Source organism: Hyla sarda, unplaced genomic scaffold, assembly GCF_029499605.1.
Source record: "Hyla sarda isolate aHylSar1 unplaced genomic scaffold, aHylSar1.hap1 scaffold_685, whole genome shotgun sequence".
Classification (NCBI taxonomy): Eukaryota; Metazoa; Chordata; class Amphibia; order Anura; family Hylidae; genus Hyla; species Hyla sarda.
Window position 1 is genome coordinate 72,679 of NW_026610702.1, and position 21,781 is coordinate 94,459.

The 21,781-nt window shown below is 46.4% G+C and overlaps 10 non-coding genes across 10 annotated transcripts; all 10 read left to right on the forward strand.

Moving 5' to 3' along the window:
* Positions 1 to 216: 216 nt before the first annotated feature.
* Positions 217 to 407, forward strand: LOC130343521 (U2 spliceosomal RNA). Its single transcript, XR_008882822.1, has one exon. It is a non-coding gene; the product is annotated as a U2 spliceosomal RNA (small nuclear RNA).
* A 2,100-nt stretch (positions 408 to 2,507) lies between these two features.
* LOC130343522 (U2 spliceosomal RNA) lies at positions 2,508 to 2,698 on the forward strand. The gene has a single exon (XR_008882823.1). It is a non-coding gene; the product is annotated as a U2 spliceosomal RNA (small nuclear RNA).
* A 2,092-nt stretch (positions 2,699 to 4,790) lies between these two features.
* LOC130343523 (U2 spliceosomal RNA) lies at positions 4,791 to 4,981 on the forward strand. Its single transcript, XR_008882824.1, has one exon. It is a non-coding gene; the product is annotated as a U2 spliceosomal RNA (small nuclear RNA).
* Positions 4,982 to 7,077: 2,096 nt separating this feature from the next.
* Positions 7,078 to 7,268, forward strand: LOC130343524 (U2 spliceosomal RNA). Its single transcript, XR_008882826.1, has one exon. It is a non-coding gene; the product is annotated as a U2 spliceosomal RNA (small nuclear RNA).
* Positions 7,269 to 9,366: 2,098 nt separating this feature from the next.
* Positions 9,367 to 9,557, forward strand: LOC130343525 (U2 spliceosomal RNA). Its single transcript, XR_008882827.1, has one exon. It is a non-coding gene; the product is annotated as a U2 spliceosomal RNA (small nuclear RNA).
* A 2,094-nt stretch (positions 9,558 to 11,651) lies between these two features.
* On the forward strand, positions 11,652 to 11,842 carry LOC130343526 (U2 spliceosomal RNA). The gene has a single exon (XR_008882828.1). It is a non-coding gene; the product is annotated as a U2 spliceosomal RNA (small nuclear RNA).
* A 2,084-nt stretch (positions 11,843 to 13,926) lies between these two features.
* LOC130343527 (U2 spliceosomal RNA) lies at positions 13,927 to 14,117 on the forward strand. The gene has a single exon (XR_008882829.1). It is a non-coding gene; the product is annotated as a U2 spliceosomal RNA (small nuclear RNA).
* Positions 14,118 to 16,211: 2,094 nt separating this feature from the next.
* Positions 16,212 to 16,402, forward strand: LOC130343528 (U2 spliceosomal RNA). Its single transcript, XR_008882830.1, has one exon. It is a non-coding gene; the product is annotated as a U2 spliceosomal RNA (small nuclear RNA).
* A 2,084-nt stretch (positions 16,403 to 18,486) lies between these two features.
* Positions 18,487 to 18,677, forward strand: LOC130343531 (U2 spliceosomal RNA). Its single transcript, XR_008882832.1, has one exon. It is a non-coding gene; the product is annotated as a U2 spliceosomal RNA (small nuclear RNA).
* A 2,092-nt stretch (positions 18,678 to 20,769) lies between these two features.
* LOC130343532 (U2 spliceosomal RNA) lies at positions 20,770 to 20,960 on the forward strand. Its single transcript, XR_008882833.1, has one exon. It is a non-coding gene; the product is annotated as a U2 spliceosomal RNA (small nuclear RNA).
* The last annotated feature ends 821 nt before the right edge of the window (positions 20,961 to 21,781 follow it).

The window sequence follows — 21,781 nt, forward strand, 5'->3', positions numbered from 1 at the left end:
TATGGATTGCATTTAAAAAGGCCCCGTGGGAGTGCAATGGGCCCCTGTCTTGCTGCTTAGCAATAATGGTATGGGTTTAGGTTCTGCTGTGTGTACTGGTGGTTGACTGCCCCCCAGCCCAGAGTGTGCATGGAAAATTGTCTGGCAGCCTCCCTGACAGCAAGCAGTGATAGTGCCCATGAAGGGGACCTTGTTGGGCCCGCCCCTTTCACGGTTATCGCTTCTCGGCCTTTTGGCTAAGATCAAGTGTAGTATCTGTTCTTATCAGTTTAATATCTGATACGTCCCCTATCTGGGGACCATATATTAAATGGATTTTTGAGAACGGGGGCCGATTTCGAAGCTTGCTTCCGTCGCCCTATGCATTGACCCGATATGGCAGTATCTTCGGGTACAGTGCACCACCCCCTTACAGGGTTAAAAAGAAAGATTCCTACTTTCATTGCTACCTGCTTGCTGGCTAGCCAGCTAGCCAGCCCTGTGGGCCTTGCTGCTGCTGCAGCCAAAAAACAAAAGGTGGTGCTGCTGCTGCTGCTTCTGCTGCTTCTGCTTCTGCTTGTGTCTGGCCCCTGTTGGAGCGTCCAGGCACAGGACTTCTGCTGCTGCTGACTAAATGGCCTCCTTAATTGGATCATTTGAGTAGCCAGCACACCTGTGCAGGTAGGGCATGACATGATAGGCAGCTGCCTTGATAGCGGGTGGGTGCTGAATGTTCCTAATTGACAAAATAAGATTAATGCTTATGAAGAAATATAAAATCTCATCCCTTCCCCAATATCGCGCCACACCCCTACCCCTTAATTCCCTGGTTGAACTTGATGGACATATGTCTTTTTTCGACCGTACTAACTATGTAACTATGTAACATAACATGGGGGGGGGGGGGGGGGGGGTCTCCTGGCTGTTCACACAGGTGTGTCATTGCTGTACATTGACCATGCATTGCTTCTGTGGTATTGCAAAGGCAAAGACAAATGCTTCCAGCCATCCATTGCACTAATGGATTGGTCATCAGCTGGCTGTCTATGTCCCGCATCAATATAGACCAAAGTACAGAGGGTTAGGCTATGCTATTGTGCACCTACCTGATGCATCAGAAGGTGCGAGGCCCTTGCTAAATTCTGTGCACAGACTTTGAGATCTATACTTTAGACTGTATCTAAACCTGCTCCAACATGGACTGACATTCTGGCCTACTTTCAGCCGATGCGACTTGTCTGTCGCTGAACAGTCGCTTTTTATGTATTCAGCACCTATGTATAATGTTGTAAAAATGCTCTAGAAGCTAAAGTCGCAGAAATGTCACACATATTTGGCCTGCAACTTTCTGTGCGACAAATTCAGACAGGAAAAATCAGTATAAATCCTTAGAAAATTATCCCCCAGTGTCTCCATCTGCTGGCGGTATTGAATAAGCATTGCTGCACTGATGGGGTATGCATTAGACGAAAAAAAAGAAGAAAAAGAAGAATAATACGCCCAGAAAAGAGGCGAAAAGGAGAAAAACGTAAAAAAACGTGAAAAAAAAGTAAGAGGAAGAGAAGGGAAAAAAAGGTGGAAATGGGTTTAAAAGTGATTTCGGCGGAGAAATATATATATATATATATATATATATATATATATATATATATATACGCGCACACACACACATATATATAAACGTATTCTCCGTTGAGATATTGCAGCCGCTGCTGTGTCCAGGCCCAGGAGCCTTAGCACTGTGCTGTGATGTCACTCAATACCACTGACATCACTAGGTGTAAACAACATCTCTCCTTTGCTGTGTATGTGACTATGGAGCTGTTTGGTGATGTCGTCTATTATGGCCTTCATAGAAGCAACAGGAGATTGTTGCATCCATCTTGAACCCTCAGAACTACAGTGCTATGATGTCACTCACTTCCACAGGCCTTGCAGAGTGTAAACAACAACAACCCAGCTTTGTTGTGTATGTAACCATAGGGATTTGTGATGTCACCTAGAACCTTCACAGCAGCGACAGCTTTATGAGGAGCATCAGCACTGCTCTGCCTGAGCAGAACCATCACCGCCATAGGTTGTCAAATAACCCGGATTTAACCCACACAGGTAAGTCCAATGGGGTGCAGGCATGTCCTCTATGCTTACAGCTTCCCGTGGGTGTTGGTTTGATACCGTTTGGGGACAGCCAAGGAGGCATCTGCAGGCAACAAAGGTAGGTGTGTGCTTGTGTGTGTGTTTCCTATGCAGATCCTAAGCCCAGTGTCACATGCAAGTAGGAGGAGTAAGAAGGGTTCCTGGCAAATCCGGGTTATGGATTGCATTTAAAAAGGCCCCGTGGGAGTGCAATGGGCCCCTGTCTTGCTGCTTAGCAATAATGGTATGGGTTTAGGTTCTGCTGTGTGTACTGGTGGTTGACTGCCCCCCAGCCCAGAGTGTGCATGGAAAATTGTCTGGCAGCCTCCCTGACAGCAAGCAGTGATAGTGCCCATGAAGGGGACCTTGTTGGGCCCGCCCCTTTCACGGTTATCGCTTCTCGGCCTTTTGGCTAAGATCAAGTGTAGTATCTGTTCTTATCAGTTTAATATCTGATACGTCCCCTATCTGGGGACCATATATTAAATGGATTTTTGAGAACGGGGGCCGATTTCGAAGCTTGCTTCCGTCGCCCTATGCATTGACCCGATATGGCAGTATCTTCGGGTACAGTGCACCACCCCCTTACAGGGTTAAAAAGAAAGATTCCTACTTTCATTGCTACCTGCTTGCTGGCTAGCCAGCTAGCCAGCCCTGTGGGCCTTGCTGCTGCAGCCAAAAAACAAAAGGTGGTGCTGCTGCTGCTGCTTCTGCTGCTTCTGCTTCTGCTTGTGTCTGGCCCCTGTTGGAGCGTCCAGGCACAGGACTTCTGCTGCTGCTGACTAAATGGCCTCCTTAATTGGATCATTTGAGTAGCCAGCACACCTGTGCAGGTAGGGCATGACATGATAGGCAGCTGCCTTGATAGCGGGTGGGTGCTGAATGTTCCTAATTGACAAAATAAGATTAATGCTTATGAAGAAATATAAAATCTCATCCCTTCCCCAATATCGCGCCACACCCCTACCCCTTAATTCCCTGGTTGAACTTGATGGACATATGTCTTTTTTCGACCGTACTAACTATGTAACTATGTAACATAACATGGGGGGGGGGGGGGGGGGGTCTCCTGGCTGTTCACACAGGTGTGTCATTGCTGTACATTGACCATGCATTGCTTCTGTGGTATTGCAAAGGCAAAGACAAATGCTTCCAGCCATCCATTGCACTAATGGATTGGTCATCAGCTGGCTGTCTATGTCCCGCATCAATATAGACCAAAGTACAGAGGGTTAGGCTATGCTATTGTGCACCTACCTGATGCATCAGAAGGTGCGAGGCCCTTGCTAAATTCTGTGCACAGACTTTGAGATCTATACTTTAGACTGTATCTAAACCTGCTCCAACATGGACTGACATTCTGGCCTACTTTCAGCCGATGCGACTTGTCTGTCGCTGAACAGTCGCTTTTTATGTATTCAGCACCTATGTATAATGTTGTAAAAATGCTCTAGAAGCTAAAGTCGCAGAAATGTCACACATATTTGGCCTGCAACTTTCTGTGCGACAAATTCAGACAGGAAAAATCAGTATAAATCCTTAGAAAATTATCCCCCAGTGTCTCCATCTGCTGGCGGTATTGAATAAGCATTGCTGCACTGATGGGGTATGCATTAGACGAAAAAAAAGAAGAAAAAGAAGAATAATACGCCCAGAAAAGAGGCGAAAAGGAGAAAAACGTAAAAAAACGTGAAAAAAAAGTAAGAGGAAGAGAAGGGAAAAAAAGGTGGAAATGGGTTTAAAAGTGATTTCGGCGGAGAAATATATATATATATATATATATATATATATATATATATATACGCGCACACACACACATATATATAAACGTATTCTCCGTTGAGATATTGCAGCCGCTGCTGTGTCCAGGCCCAGGAGCCTTAGCACTGTGCTGTGATGTCACTCAATACCACTGACATCACTAGGTGTAAACAACATCTCTCCTTTGCTGTGTATGTGACTATGGAGCTGTTTGGTGATGTCGTCTATTATGGCCTTCATAGAAGCAACAGGAGATTGTTGCATCCATCTAGAACCCTCAGAACTACAGTGCTATGATGTCACTCACTTCCACAGGCCTTGCAGAGTGTAAACAACAACAACCCAGCTTTGTTGTGTATGTAACCATAGGGATTTGTGATGTCACCTAGAACCTTCACAGCAGCGACAGCTTTATGAGGAGCATCAGCACTGCTCTGCCTGAGCAGAACCATCACCGCCATAGGTTGTCAAATAACCCGGATTTAACCCACACAGGTAAGTCCAATGGGGTGCAGGCATGTCCTCTATGCTTACAGCTTCCCGTGGGTGTTGGTTTGATACCGTTTGGGGACAGCCAAGGAGGCATCTGCAGGCAACAAAGGTAGGTGTGTGCTTGTGTGTGTGTTTCCTATGCAGATCCTAAGCCCAGTGTCACATGCAAGTAGGAGGAGTAAGAAGGGTTCCTGGCAAATCCGGGTTATGGATTGCATTTAAAAAGGCCCCGTGGGAGTGCAATGGGCCCCTGTCTTGCTGCTTAGCAATAATGGTATGGGTTTAGGTTCTGCTGTGTGTACTGGTGGTTGACTGCCCCCCAGCCCAGAGTGTGCATGGAAAATTGTCTGGCAGCCTCCCTGACAGCAAGCAGTGATAGTGCCCATGAAGGGGACCTTGTTGGGCCCGCCCCTTTCACGGTTATCGCTTCTCGGCCTTTTGGCTAAGATCAAGTGTAGTATCTGTTCTTATCAGTTTAATATCTGATACGTCCCCTATCTGGGGACCATATATTAAATGGATTTTTGAGAACGGGGGCCGATTTCGAAGCTTGCTTCCGTCGCCCTATGCATTGACCCGATATGGCAGTATCTTCGGGTACAGTGCACCACCCCCTTACAGGGTTAAAAAGAAAGATTCCTACTTTCATTGCTACCTGCTTGCTGGCTAGCCAGCTAGCCAGCCCTGTGGGCCTTGCTGCTGCTGCAGCCAAAAAACAAAAGGTGGTGCTGCTGCTGCTGCTTCTGCTGCTTCTGCTTCTGCTTGTGTCTGGCCCCTGTTGGAGCGTCCAGGCACAGGACTTCTGCTGCTGCTGACTAAATGGCCTCCTTAATTGGATCATTTGAGTAGCCAGCACACCTGTGCAGGTAGGGCATGACATGATAGGCAGCTGCCTTGATAGCGGGTGGGTGCTGAATGTTCCTAATTGACAAAATAAGATTAATGCTTATGAAGAAATATAAAATCTCATCCCTTCCCCAATATCGCGCCACACCCCTACCCCTTAATTCCCTGGTTGAACTTGATGGACATATGTCTTTTTTCGACCGTACTAACTATGTAACTATGTAACATAACATGGGGGGGGGGGGGGGGGGTCTCCTGGCTGTTCACACAGGTGTGTCATTGCTGTACATTGACCATGCATTGCTTCTGTGGTATTGCAAAGGCAAAGACAAATGCTTCCAGCCATCCATTGCACTAATGGATTGGTCATCAGCTGGCTGTCTATGTCCCGCATCAATATAGACCAAAGTACAGAGGGTTAGGCTATGCTATTGTGCACCTACCTGATGCATCAGAAGGTGCGAGGCCCTTGCTAAATTCTGTGCACAGACTTTGAGATCTATACTTTAGACTGTATCTAAACCTGCTCCAACATGGACTGACATTCTGGCCTACTTTCAGCCGATGCGACTTGTCTGTCGCTGAACAGTCGCTTTTTATGTATTCAGCACCTATGTATAATGTTGTAAAAATGCTCTAGAAGCTAAAGTCGCAGAAATGTCACACATATTTGGCCTGCAACTTTCTGTGCGACAAATTCAGACAGGAAAAATCAGTATAAATCCTTAGAAAATTATCCCCCAGTGTCTCCATCTGCTGGCGGTATTGAATAAGCATTGCTGCACTGATGGGGTATGCATTAGACGAAAAAAAAGAAGAAAAAGAAGAATAATACGCCCAGAAAAGAGGCGAAAAGGAGAAAAACGTAAAAAAACGTGAAAAAAAAGTAAGAGGAAGAGAAGGGAAAAAAAGGTGGAAATGGGTTTAAAAGTGATTTCGGCGGAGAAATATATATATATATATATATATATATATATATATATATATATACGCGCACACACACACATATATATAAACGTATTCTCCGTTGAGATATTGCAGCCGCTGCTGTGTCCAGGCCCAGGAGCCTTAGCACTGTGCTGTGATGTCACTCAATACCACTGACATCACTAGGTGTAAACAACATCTCTCCTTTGCTGTGTATGTGACTATGGAGCTGTTTGGTGATGTCGTCTATTATGGCCTTCATAGAAGCAACAGGAGATTGTTGCATCCATCTAGAACCCTCAGAACTACAGTGCTATGATGTCACTCACTTCCACAGGCCTTGCAGAGTGTAAACAACAACAACCCAGCTTTGTTGTGTATGTAACCATAGGGATTTGTGATGTCACCTAGAACCTTCACAGCAGCGACAGCTTTATGAGGAGCATCAGCACTGCTCTGCCTGAGCAGAACCATCACCGCCATAGGTTGTCAAATAACCCGGATTTAACCCACACAGGTAAGTCCAATGGGGTGCAGGCATGTCCTCTATGCTTACAGCTTCCCGTGGGTGTTGGTTTGATACCGTTTGGGGACAGCCAAGGAGGCATCTGCAGGCAACAAAGGTAGGTGTGTGCTTGTGTGTGTGTTTCCTATGCAGATCCTAAGCCCAGTGTCACATGCAAGTAGGAGGAGTAAGAAGGGTTCCTGGCAAATCCGGGTTATGGATTGCATTTAAAAAGGCCCCGTGGGAGTGCAATGGGCCCCTGTCTTGCTGCTTAGCAATAATGGTATGGGTTTAGGTTCTGCTGTGTGTACTGGTGGTTGACTGCCCCCCAGCCCAGAGTGTGCATGGAAAATTGTCTGGCAGCCTCCCTGACAGCAAGCAGTGATAGTGCCCATGAAGGGGACCTTGTTGGGCCCGCCCCTTTCACGGTTATCGCTTCTCGGCCTTTTGGCTAAGATCAAGTGTAGTATCTGTTCTTATCAGTTTAATATCTGATACGTCCCCTATCTGGGGACCATATATTAAATGGATTTTTGAGAACGGGGGCCGATTTCGAAGCTTGCTTCCGTCGCCCTATGCATTGACCCGATATGGCAGTATCTTCGGGTACAGTGCACCACCCCCTTACAGGGTTAAAAAGAAAGATTCCTACTTTCATTGCTACCTGCTTGCTGGCTAGCCAGCTAGCCAGCCCTGTGGGCCTTGCTGCTGCAGCCAAAAAACAAAAGGTGGTGCTGCTGCTGCTGCTTCTGCTGCTTCTGCTGCTTCTGCTTCTGCTTGTGTCTGGCCCCTGTTGGAGCGTCCAGGCACAGGACTTCTGCTGCTGCTGACTAAATGGCCTCCTTAATTGGATCATTTGAGTAGCCAGCACACCTGTGCAGGTAGGGCATGACATGATAGGCAGCTGCCTTGATAGCGGGTGGGTGCTGAATGTTCCTAATTGACAAAATAAGATTAATGCTTATGAAGAAATATAAAATCTCATCCCTTCCCCAATATCGCGCCACACCCCTACCCCTTAATTCCCTGGTTGAACTTGATGGACATATGTCTTTTTTCGACCGTACTAACTATGTAACTATGTAACATAACATGGGGGGGGGGGGGGGGGGTCTCCTGGCTGTTCACACAGGTGTGTCATTGCTGTACATTGACCATGCATTGCTTCTGTGGTATTGCAAAGGCAAAGACAAATGCTTCCAGCCATCCATTGCACTAATGGATTGGTCATCAGCTGGCTGTCTATGTCCCGCATCAATATAGACCAAAGTACAGAGGGTTAGGCTATGCTATTGTGCACCTACCTGATGCATCAGAAGGTGCGAGGCCCTTGCTAAATTCTGTGCACAGACTTTGAGATCTATACTTTAGACTGTATCTAAACCTGCTCCAACATGGACTGACATTCTGGCCTACTTTCAGCCGATGCGACTTGTCTGTCGCTGAACAGTCGCTTTTTATGTATTCAGCACCTATGTATAATGTTGTAAAAATGCTCTAGAAGCTAAAGCCGCAGAAATGTCACACATATTTGGCCTGCAACTTTCTGTGCGACAAATTCAGACAGGAAAAATCAGTATAAATCCTTAGAAAATTATCCCCCAGTGTCTCCATCTGCTGGCGGTATTGAATAAGCATTGCTGCACTGATGGGGTATGCATTAGACGAAAAAAAAGAAGAAAAAGAAGAATAATACGCCCAGAAAAGAGGCGAAAAGGAGAAAAACGTAAAAAAACGTGAAAAAAAAGTAAGAGGAAGAGAAGGGAAAAAAAGGTGGAAATGGGTTTAAAAGTGATTTCGGCGGAGAAATATATATATATATATATATATATATATATATATATATACGCGCACACACACACATATATATAAACGTATTCTCCGTTGAGATATTGCAGCCGCTGCTGTGTCCAGGCCCAGGAGCCTTAGCACTGTGCTGTGATGTCACTCAATACCACTGACATCACTAGGTGTAAACAACATCTCTCCTTTGCTGTGTATGTGACTATGGAGCTGTTTGGTGATGTCGTCTATTATGGCCTTCATAGAAGCAACAGGAGATTGTTGCATCCATCTAGAACCCTCAGAACTACAGTGCTATGATGTCACTCACTTCCACAGGCCTTGCAGAGTGTAAACAACAACAACCCAGCTTTGTTGTGTATGTAACCATAGGGATTTGTGATGTCACCTAGAACCTTCACAGCAGCGACAGCTTTATGAGGAGCATCAGCACTGCTCTGCCTGAGCAGAACCATCACCGCCATAGGTTGTCAAATAACCCGGATTTAACCCACACAGGTAAGTCCAATGGGGTGCAGGCATGTCCTCTATGCTTACAGCTTCCCGTGGGTGTTGGTTTGATACCGTTTGGGGACAGCCAAGGAGGCATCTGCAGGCAACAAAGGTAGGTGTGTGCTTGTGTGTGTGTTTCCTATGCAGATCCTAAGCCCAGTGTCACATGCAAGTAGGAGGAGTAAGAAGGGTTCCTGGCAAATCCGGGTTATGGATTGCATTTAAAAAGGCCCCGTGGGAGTGCAATGGGCCCCTGTCTTGCTGCTTAGCAATAATGGTATGGGTTTAGGTTCTGCTGTGTGTACTGGTGGTTGACTGCCCCCCAGCCCAGAGTGTGCATGGAAAATTGTCTGGCAGCCTCCCTGACAGCAAGCAGTGATAGTGCCCATGAAGGGGACCTTGTTGGGCCCGCCCCTTTCACGGTTATCGCTTCTCGGCCTTTTGGCTAAGATCAAGTGTAGTATCTGTTCTTATCAGTTTAATATCTGATACGTCCCCTATCTGGGGACCATATATTAAATGGATTTTTGAGAACGGGGGCCGATTTCGAAGCTTGCTTCCGTCGCCCTATGCATTGACCCGATATGGCAGTATCTTCGGGTACAGTGCACCACCCCCTTACAGGGTTAAAAAGAAAGATTCCTACTTTCATTGCTACCTGCTTGCTGGCTAGCCAGCTAGCCAGCCCTGTGGGCCTTGCTGCTGCTGCAGCCAAAAAACAAAAGGTGGTGCTGCTGCTGCTGCTTCTGCTGCTTCTGCTTCTGCTTGTGTCTGGCCCCTGTTGGAGCGTCCAGGCACAGGACTTCTGCTGCTGCTGACTAAATGGCCTCCTTAATTGGATCATTTGAGTAGCCAGCACACCTGTGCAGGTAGGGCATGACATGATAGGCAGCTGCCTTGATAGCGGGTGGGTGCTGAATGTTCCTAATTGACAAAATAAGATTAATGCTTATGAAGAAATATAAAATCTCATCCCTTCCCCAATATCGCGCCACACCCCTACCCCTTAATTCCCTGGTTGAACTTGATGGACATATGTCTTTTTTCGACCGTACTAACTATGTAACTATGTAACATAACATGGGGGGGGGGGGGGGGGGTCTCCTGGCTGTTCACACAGGTGTGTCATTGCTGTACATTGACCATGCATTGCTTCTGTGGTATTGCAAAGGCAAAGACAAATGCTTCCAGCCATCCATTGCACTAATGGATTGGTCATCAGCTGGCTGTCTATGTCCCGCATCAATATAGACTAAAGTACAGAGGGTTAGGCTATGCTATTGTGCACCTACCTGATGCATCAGAAGGTGCGAGGCCCTTGCTAAATTCTGTGCACAGACTTTGAGATCTATACTTTAGACTGTATCTAAACCTGCTCCAACATGGACTGACATTCTGGCCTACTTTCAGCCGATGCGACTTGTCTGTCGCTGAACAGTCGCTTTTTATGTATTCAGCACCTATGTATAATGTTGTAAAAATGCTCTAGAAGCTAAAGCCGCAGAAATGTCACACATATTTGGCCTGCAACTTTCTGTGCGACAAATTCAGACAGGAAAAATCAGTATAAATCCTTAGAAAATTATCCCCCAGTGTCTCCATCTGCTGGCGGTATTGAATAAGCATTGCTGCACTGATGGGGTATGCATTAGACGAAAAAAAAGAAGAAAAAGAAGAATAATACGCCCAGAAAAGAGGCGAAAAGGAGAAAAACGTAAAAAAACGTGAAAAAAAAGTAAGAGGAAGAGAAGGGAAAAAAAGGTGGAAATGGGTTTAAAAGTGATTTCGGCGGAGAAATATATATATATATATATATATATATATATATATATATATACGCGCACACACACACATATATATAAACGTATTCTCCGTTGAGATATTGCAGCCGCTGCTGTGTCCAGGCCCAGGAGCCTTAGCACTGTGCTGTGATGTCACTCAATACCACTGACATCACTAGGTGTAAACAACATCTCTCCTTTGCTGTGTATGTGACTATGGAGCTGTTTGGTGATGTCGTCTATTATGGCCTTCATAGAAGCAACAGGAGATTGTTGCATCCATCTAGAACCCTCAGAACTACAGTGCTATGATGTCACTCACTTCCACAGGCCTTGCAGAGTGTAAACAACAACAACCCAGCTTTGTTGTGTATGTAACCATAGGGATTTGTGATGTCACCTAGAACCTTCACAGCAGCGACAGCTTTATGAGGAGCATCAGCACTGCTCTGCCTGAGCAGAACCATCACCGCCATAGGTTGTCAAATAACCCGGATTTAACCCACACAGGTAAGTCCAATGGGGTGCAGGCATGTCCTCTATGCTTACAGCTTCCCGTGGGTGTTGGTTTGATACCGTTTGGGGACAGCCAAGGAGGCATCTGCAGGCAACAAAGGTAGGTGTGTGCTTGTGTGTGTGTTTCCTATGCAGATCCTAAGCCCAGTGTCACATGCAAGTAGGAGGAGTAAGAAGGGTTCCTGGCAAATCCGGGTTATGGATTGCATTTAAAAAGGCCCCGTGGGAGTGCAATGGGCCCCTGTCTTGCTGCTTAGCAATAATGGTATGGGTTTAGGTTCTGCTGTGTGTACTGGTGGTTGACTGCCCCCCAGCCCAGAGTGTGCATGGAAAATTGTCTGGCAGCCTCCCTGACAGCAAGCAGTGATAGTGCCCATGAAGGGGACCTTGTTGGGCCCGCCCCTTTCACGGTTATCGCTTCTCGGCCTTTTGGCTAAGATCAAGTGTAGTATCTGTTCTTATCAGTTTAATATCTGATACGTCCCCTATCTGGGGACCATATATTAAATGGATTTTTGAGAACGGGGGCCGATTTCGAAGCTTGCTTCCGTCGCCCTATGCATTGACCCGATATGGCAGTATCTTCGGGTACAGTGCACCACCCCCTTACAGGGTTAAAAAGAAAGATTCCTACTTTCATTGCTACCTGCTTGCTGGCTAGCCAGCTAGCCAGCCCTGTGGGCCTTGCTGCTGCAGCCAAAAAACAAAAGGTGGTGCTGCTGCTGCTGCTTCTGCTGCTTCTGCTTCTGCTTGTGTCTGGCCCCTGTTGGAGCGTCCAGGCACAGGACTTCTGCTGCTGCTGACTAAATGGCCTCCTTAATTGGATCATTTGAGTAGCCAGCACACCTGTGCAGGTAGGGCATGACATGATAGGCAGCTGCCTTGATAGCGGGTGGGTGCTGAATGTTCCTAATTGACAAAATAAGATTAATGCTTATGAAGAAATATAAAATCTCATCCCTTCCCCAATATCGCGCCACACCCCTACCCCTTAATTCCCTGGTTGAACTTGATGGACATATGTCTTTTTTCGACCGTACTAACTATGTAACTATGTAACATAACATGGGGGGGGGGGGGGGGGGGTCTCCTGGCTGTTCACACAGGTGTGTCATTGCTGTACATTGACCATGCATTGCTTCTGTGGTATTGCAAAGGCAAAGACAAATGCTTCCAGCCATCCATTGCACTAATGGATTGGTCATCAGCTGGCTGTCTATGTCCCGCATCAATATAGACCAAAGTACAGAGGGTTAGGCTATGCTATTGTGCACCTACCTGATGCATCAGAAGGTGCGAGGCCCTTGCTAAATTCTGTGCACAGACTTTGAGATCTATACTTTAGACTGTATCTAAACCTGCTCCAACATGGACTGACATTCTGGCCTACTTTCAGCCGATGCGACTTGTCTGTCGCTGAACAGTCGCTTTTTATGTATTCAGCACCTATGTATAATGTTGTAAAAATGCTCTAGAAGCTAAAGTCGCAGAAATGTCACACATATTTGGCCTGCAACTTTCTGTGCGACAAATTCAGACAGGAAAAATCAGTATAAATCCTTAGAAAATTATCCCCCAGTGTCTCCATCTGCTGGCGGTATTGAATAAGCATTGCTGCACTGATGGGGTATGCATTAGACGAAAAAAAAGAAGAAAAAGAAGAATAATACGCCCAGAAAAGAGGCGAAAAGGAGAAAAACGTAAAAAAACGTGAAAAAAAAGTAAGAGGAAGAGAAGGGAAAAAAAGGTGGAAATGGGTTTAAAAGTGATTTCGGCGGAGAAATATATATATATATATATATATATATATATATACGCGCACACACACACATATATATAAACGTATTCTCCGTTGAGATATTGCAGCCGCTGTTGTGTCCAGGCCCAGGAGCCTTAGCACTGTGCTGTGATGTCACTCAATACCACTGACATCACTAGGTGTAAACAACATCTCTCCTTTGCTGTGTATGTGACTATGGAGCTGTTTGGTGATGTCGTCTATTATGGCCTTCATAGAAGCAACAGGAGATTGTTGCATCCATCTAGAACCCTCAGAACTACAGTGCTATGATGTCACTCACTTCCACAGGCCTTGCAGAGTGTAAACAACAACAACCCAGCTTTGTTGTGTATGTAACCATAGGGATTTGTGATGTCACCTAGAACCTTCACAGCAGCGACAGCTTTATGAGGAGCATCAGCACTGCTCTGCCTGAGCAGAACCATCACCGCCATAGGTTGTCAAATAACCCGGATTTAACCCACACAGGTAAGTCCAATGGGGTGCAGGCATGTCCTCTATGCTTACAGCTTCCCGTGGGTGTTGGTTTGATACCGTTTGGGGACAGCCAAGGAGGCATCTGCAGGCAACAAAGGTAGGTGTGTGCTTGTGTGTGTGTTTCCTATGCAGATCCTAAGCCCAGTGTCACATGCAAGTAGGAGGAGTAAGAAGGGTTCCTGGCAAATCCGGGTTATGGATTGCATTTAAAAAGGCCCCGTGGGAGTGCAATGGGCCCCTGTCTTGCTGCTTAGCAATAATGGTATGGGTTTAGGTTCTGCTGTGTGTACTGGTGGTTGACTGCCCCCCAGCCCAGAGTGTGCATGGAAAATTGTCTGGCAGCCTCCCTGACAGCAAGCAGTGATAGTGCCCATGAAGGGGACCTTGTTGGGCCCGCCCCTTTCACGGTTATCGCTTCTCGGCCTTTTGGCTAAGATCAAGTGTAGTATCTGTTCTTATCAGTTTAATATCTGATACGTCCCCTATCTGGGGACCATATATTAAATGGATTTTTGAGAACGGGGGCCGATTTCGAAGCTTGCTTCCGTCGCCCTATGCATTGACCCGATATGGCAGTATCTTCGGGTACAGTGCACCACCCCCTTACAGGGTTAAAAAGAAAGATTCCTACTTTCATTGCTACCTGCTTGCTGGCTAGCCAGCTAGCCAGCCCTGTGGGCCTTGCTGCTGCAGCCAAAAAACAAAAGGTGGTGCTGCTGCTGCTGCTGCTGCTGCTTCTGCTGCTTCTGCTTGTGTCTGGCCCCTGTTGGAGCGTCCAGGCACAGGACTTCTGCTGCTGCTGACTAAATGGCCTCCTTAATTGGATCATTTGAGTAGCCAGCACACCTGTGCAGGTAGGGCATGACATGATAGGCAGCTGCCTTGATAGCGGGTGGGTGCTGAATGTTCCTAATAGACAAAATAAGATTAATGCTTATGAAGAAATATAAAATCTCATCCCTTCCCCAATATCGCGCCACACCCCTACCCCTTAATTCCCTGGTTGAACTTGATGGACATATGTCTTTTTTCGACCGTACTAACTATGTAACTATGTAACATAACATGGGGGGGGGGGGGGGGGGTCTCCTGGCTGTTCACACAGGTGTGTCATTGCTGTACATTGACCATGCATTGCTTCTGTGGTATTGCAAAGGCAAAGACAAATGCTTCCAGCCATCCATTGCACTAATGGATTGGTCATCAGCTGGCTGTCTATGTCCCGCATCAATATAGACCAAAGTACAGAGGGTTAGGCTATGCTATTGTGCACCTACCTGATGCATCAGAAGGTGCGAGGCCCTTGCTAAATTCTGTGCACAGACTTTGAGATCTATACTTTAGACTGTATCTAAACCTGCTCCAACATGGACTGACATTCTGGCCTACTTTCAGCCGATGCGACTTGTCTGTCGCTGAACAGTCGCTTTTTATGTATTCAGCACCTATGTATAATGTTGTAAAAATGCTCTAGAAGCTAAAGTCGCAGAAATGTCACACATATTTGGCCTGCAACTTTCTGTGCGACAAATTCAGACAGGAAAAATCAGTATAAATCCTTAGAAAATTATCCCCCAGTGTCTCCATCTGCTGGCGGTATTGAATAAGCATTGCTGCACTGATGGGGTATGCATTAGACGAAAAAAAAGAAGAAAAAGAAGAATAATACGCCCAGAAAAGAGGCGAAAAGGAGAAAAACGTAAAAAAACGTGAAAAAAAAGTAAGAGGAAGAGAAGGGAAAAAAAGGTGGAAATGGGTTTAAAAGTGATTTCGGCGGAGAAATATATATATATATATATATATATATATATATATATATATACGCGCACACACACACATATATATAAACGTATTCTCCGTTGAGATATTGCAGCCGCTGCTGTGTCCAGGCCCAGGAGCCTTAGCACTGTGCTGTGATGTCACTCAATACCACTGACATCACTAGGTGTAAACAACATCTCTCCTTTGCTGTGTATGTGACTATGGAGCTGTTTGGTGATGTCGTCTATTATGGCCTTCATAGAAGCAACAGGAGATTGTTGCATCCATCTAGAACCCTCAGAACTACAGTGCTATGATGTCACTCACTTCCACAGGCCTTGCAGAGTGTAAACAACAACAACCCAGCTTTGTTGTGTATGTAACCATAGGGATTTGTGATGTCACCTAGAACCTTCACAGCAGCGACAGCTTTATGAGGAGCATCAGCACTGCTCTGCCTGAGCAGAACCATCACCGCCATAGGTTGTCAAATAACCCGGATTTAACCCACACAGGTAAGTCCAATGGGGTGCAGGCATGTCCTCTATGCTTACAGCTTCCCGTGGGTGTTGGTTTGATACCGTTTGGGGACAGCCAAGGAGGCATCTGCAGGCAACAAAGGTAGGTGTGTGCTTGTGTGTGTGTTTCCTATGCAGATCCTAAGCCCAGTGTCACATGCAAGTAGGAGGAGTAAGAAGGGTTCCTGGCAAATCCGGGTTATGGATTGCATTTAAAAAGGCCCCGTGGGAGTGCAATGGGCCCCTGTCTTGCTGCTTAGCAATAATGGTATGGGTTTAGGTTCTGCTGTGTGTACTGGTGGTTGACTGCCCCCCAGCCCAGAGTGTGCATGGAAAATTGTCTGGCAGCCTCCCTGACAGCAAGCAGTGATAGTGCCCATGAAGGGGACCTTGTTGGGCCCGCCCCTTTCACGGTTATCGCTTCTCGGCCTTTTGGCTAAGATCAAGTGTAGTATCTGTTCTTATCAGTTTAATATCTGATACGTCCCCTATCTGGGGACCATATATTAAATGGATTTTTGAGAACGGGGGCCGATTTCGAAGCTTGCTTCCGTCGCCCTATGCATTGACCCGATATGGCAGTATCTTCGGGTACAGTGCACCACCCCCTTACAGGGTTAAAAAGAAAGATTCCTACTTTCATTGCTACCTGCTTGCTGGCTAGCCAGCTAGCCAGCCCTGTGGGCCTTGCTGCTGCAGCCAAAAAACAAAAGGTGGTGCTGCTGCTGCTGCTTCTGCTGCTTCTGCTTCTGCTTGTGTCTGGCCCCTGTTGGAGCGTCCAGGCACAGGACTTCTGCTGCTGCTGACTAAATGGCCTCCTTAATTGGATCATTTGAGTAGCCAGCACACCTGTGCAGGTAGGGCATGACATGATAGGCAGCTGCCTTGATAGCGGGTGGGTGCTGAATGTTCCTAATTGACAAAATAAGATTAATGCTTATGAAGAAATATAAAATCTCATCCCTTCCCCAATATCGCGCCACACCCCTACCCCTTAATTCCCTGGTTGAACTTGATGGACATATGTCTTTTTTCGACCGTACTAACTATGTAACTATGTAACATAACATGGGGGGGGGGGGGGGGGGGTCTCCTGGCTGTTCACACAGGTGTGTCATTGCTGTACATTGACCATGCATTGCTTCTGTGGTATTGCAAAGGCAAAGACAAATGCTTCCAGCCATCCATTGCACTAATGGATTGGTCATCAGCTGGCTGTCTATGTCCCGCATCAATATAGACCAAAGTACAGAGGGTTAGGCTATGCTATTGTGCACCTACCTGATGCATCAGAAGGTGCGAGGCCCTTGCTAAATTCTGTGCACAGACTTTGAGATCTATACTTTAGACTGTATCTAAACCTGCTCCAACATGGACTGACATTCTGGCCTACTTTCAGCCGATGCGACTTGTCTGTCGCTGAACAGTCGCTTTTTATGTATTCAGCACCTATGTATAATGTTGTAAAAATGCTCTAGAAGCTAAAGTCGCAGAAATGTCACACATATTTGGCCTGCAACTTTCTGTGCGACAAATTCAGACAGGAAAAATCAGTATAAATCCTTAGAAAATTATCCCCCAGTGTCTCCATCTGCTGGCGGTATTGAATAAGCATTGCTGCACTGATGGGGTATGCATTAGACGAAAAAAAAGAAGAAAAAGAAGAATAATACGCCCAGAAAAGAGGCGAAAAGGAGAAAAACGTAAAAAAACGTGAAAAAAAAGTAAGAGGAAGAGAAGGGAAAAAAAGGTGGAAATGGGTTTAAAAGTGATTTCGGCGGAGAAATATATATATATATATATATATATATATATATACGCGCACACACACACATATATATAAACGTATTCTCCGTTGAGATATTGCAGCCGCTGCTGTGTCCAGGCCCAGGAGCCTTAGCACTGTGCTGTGATGTCACTCAATACCACTGACATCACTAGGTGTAAACAACATCTCTCCTTTGCTGTGTATGTGACTATGGAGCTGTTTGGTGATGTCGTCTATTATGGCCTTCATAGAAGCAACAGGAGATTGTTGCATCCATCTAGAACCCTCAGAACTACAGTGCTATGATGTCACTCACTTCCACAGGCCTTGCAGAGTGTAAACAACAACAACCCAGCTTTGTTGTGTATGTAACCATAGGGATTTGTGATGTCACCTAGAACCTTCACAGCAGCGACAGCTTTATGAGGAGCATCAGCACTGCTCTGCCTGAGCAGAACCATCACCGCCATAGGTTGTCAAATAACCCGGATTTAACCCACACAGGTAAGTCCAATGGGGTGCAGGCATGTCCTCTATGCTTACAGCTTCCCGTGGGTGTTGGTTTGATACCGTTTGGGGACAGCCAAGGAGGCATCTGCAGGCAACAAAGGTAGGTGTGTGCTTGTGTGTGTGTTTCCTATGCAGATCCTAAGCCCAGTGTCACATGCAAGTAGGAGGAGTAAGAAGGGTTCCTGGCAAATCCGGGTTATGGATTGCATTTAAAAAGGCCCCGTGGGAGTGCAATGGGCCCCTGTCTTGCTGCTTAGCAATAATGGTATGGGTTTAGGTTCTGCTGTGTGTACTGGTGGTTGACTGCCCCCCAGCCCAGAGTGTGCATGGAAAATTGTCTGGCAGCCTCCCTGACAGCAAGCAGTGATAGTGCCCATGAAGGGGACCTTGTTGGGCCCGCCCCTTTCACGGTTATCGCTTCTCGGCCTTTTGGCTAAGATCAAGTGTAGTATCTGTTCTTATCAGTTTAATATCTGATACGTCCCCTATCTGGGGACCATATATTAAATGGATTTTTGAGAACGGGGGCCGATTTCGAAGCTTGCTTCCGTCGCCCTATGCATTGACCCGATATGGCAGTATCTTCGGGTACAGTGCACCACCCCCTTACAGGGTTAAAAAGAAAGATTCCTACTTTCATTGCTACCTGCTTGCTGGCTAGCCAGCTAGCCAGCCCTGTGGGCCTTGCTGCTGCTGCAGCCAAAAAACAAAAGGTGGTGCTGCTGCTGCTGCTTCTGCTGCTTCTGCTTCTGCTTGTGTCTGGCCCCTGTTGGAGCGTCCAGGCACAGGACTTCTGCTGCTGCTGACTAAATGGCCTCCTTAATTGGATCATTTGAGTAGCCAGCACACCTGTGCAGGTAGGGCATGACATGATAGGCAGCTGCCTTGATAGCGGGTGGGTGCTGAATGTTCCTAATTGACAAAATAAGATTAATGCTTATGAAGAAATATAAAATCTCATCCCTTCCCCAATATCGCGCCACACCCCTACCCCTTAATTCCCTGGTTGAACTTGATGGACATATGTCTTTTTTCGACCGTACTAACTATGTAACTATGTAACATAACATGGGGGGGGGGGGGGGGGGTCTCCTGGCTGTTCACACAGGTGTGTCATTGCTGTACATTGACCATGCATTGCTTCTGTGGTATTGCAAAGGCAAAGACAAATGCTTCCAGCCATCCATTGCACTAATGGATTGGTCATCAGCTGGCTGTCTATGTCCCGCATCAATATAGACCAAAGTACAGAGGGTTAGGCTATGCTATTGTGCACCTACCTGATGCATCAGAAGGTGCGAGGCCCTTGCTAAATTCTGTGCACAGACTTTGAGATCTATACTTTAGACTGTATCTAAACCTGCTCCAACATGGACTGACATTCTGGCCTACTTTCAGCCGATGCGACTTGTCTGTCGCTGAACAGTCGCTTTTTATGTATTCAGCACCTATGTATAATGTTGTAAAAATGCTCTAGAAGCTAAAGTCGCAGAAATGTCACACATATTTGGCCTGCAACTTTCTGTGCGACAAATTCAGACAGGAAAAATCAGTATAAATCCTTAGAAAATTATCCCCCAGTGTCTCCATCTGCTGGCGGTATTGAATAAGCATTGCTGCACTGATGGGGTATGCATTAGACGAAAAAAAAGAAGAAAAAGAAGAATAATACGCCCAGAAAAGAGGCGAAAAGGAGAAAAACGTAAAAAAACGTGAAAAAAAAGTAAGAGGAAGAGAAGGGAAAAAAAGGTGGAAATGGGTTTAAAAGTGATTTCGGCGGAGAAATATATATATATATATATATATATATATATATATATATACGCGCACACACACACATATATATAAACGTATTCTCCGTTGAGATATTGCAGCCGCTGCTGTGTCCAGGCCCAGGAGCCTTAGCACTGTGCTGTGATGTCACTCAATACCACTGACATCACTAGGTGTAAACAACATCTCTCCTTTGCTGTGTATGTGACTATGGAGCTGTTTGGTGATGTCGTCTATTATGGCCTTCATAGAAGCAACAGGAGATTGTTGCATCCATCTAGAACCCTCAGAACTACAGTGCTATGATGTCACTCACTTCCACAGGCCTTGCAGAGTGTAAACAACAACAACCCAGCTTTGTTGTGTATGTAACCATAGGGATTTGTGATGTCACCTAGAACCTTCACAGCAGCGACAGCTTTATGAGGAGCATCAGCACTGCTCTGCCTGAGCAGAACCATCACCGCCATAGGTTGTCAAATAACCCGGATTTAACCCACACAGGTAAGTCCAATGGGGTGCAGGCATGTCCTCTATGCTTACAGCTTCCCGTGGGTGTTGGTTTGATACCGTTTGGGGACAGCCAAGGAGGCATCTGCAGGCAACAAAGGTAGGTGTGTGCTTGTGTGTGTGTTTCCTATGCAGATCCTAAGCCCAGTGTCACATGCAAGTAGGAGGAGTAAGAAGGGTTCCTGGCAAATCCGGGTTATGGATTGCATTTAAAAAGGCCCCGTGGGAGTGCAATGGGCCCCTGTCTTGCTGCTTAGCAATAATGGTATGGGTTTAGGTTCTGCTGTGTGTACTGGTGGTTGACTGCCCCCCAGCCCAGAGTGTGCATGGAAAATTGTCTGGCAGCCTCCCTGACAGCAAGCAGTGATAGTGCCCATGAAGGGGACCTTGTTGGGCCCGCCCCTTTCACGGTTATCGCTTCTCGGCCTTTTGGCTAAGATCAAGTGTAGTATCTGTTCTTATCAGTTTAATATCTGATACGTCCCCTATCTGGGGACCATATATTAAATGGATTTTTGAGAACGGGGGCCGATTTCGAAGCTTGCTTCCGTCGCCCTATGCATTGACCCGATATGGCAGTATCTTCGGGTACAGTGCACCACCCCCTTACAGGGTTAAAAAGAAAGATTCCTACTTTCATTGCTACCTGCTTGCTGGCTAGCCAGCTAGCCAGCCCTGTGGGCCTTGCTGCTGCAGCCAAAAAACAAAAGGTGGTGCTGCTGCTGCTGCTTCTGCTGCTTCTGCTTCTGCTTGTGTCTGGCCCCTGTTGGAGCGTCCAGGCACAGGACTTCTGCTGCTGCTGACTAAATGGCCTCCTTAATTGGATCATTTGAGTAGCCAGCACACCTGTGCAGGTAGGGCATGACATGATAGGCAGCTGCCTTGATAGCGGGTGGGTGCTGAATGTTCCTAATTGACAAAATAAGATTAATGCTTATGAAGAAATATAAAATCTCATCCCTTCCCCAATATCGCGCCACACCCCTACCCCTTAATTCCCTGGTTGAACTTGATGGACATATGTCTTTTTTCGACCGTACTAACTATGTAACTATGTAACATAACATGGGGGGGGGGGGGGGGGTCTCCTGGCTGTTCACACAGGTGTGTCATTGCTGTACATTGACCATGCATTGCTTCTGTGGTATTGCAAAGGCAAAGACAAATGCTTCCAGCCATCCATTGCACTAATGGATTGGTCATCAGCTGGCTGTCTATGTCCCGCATCAATATAGACCAAAGTACAGAGGGTTAGGCTATGCTATTGTGCACCTACCTGATGCATCAGAAGGTGCGAGGCCCTTGCTAAATTCTGTGCACAGACTTTGAGATCTATACTTTAGACTGTATCTAAACCTGCTCCAACATGGACTGACATTCTGGCCTACTTTCAGCCGATGCGACTTGTCTGTCGCTGAACAGTCG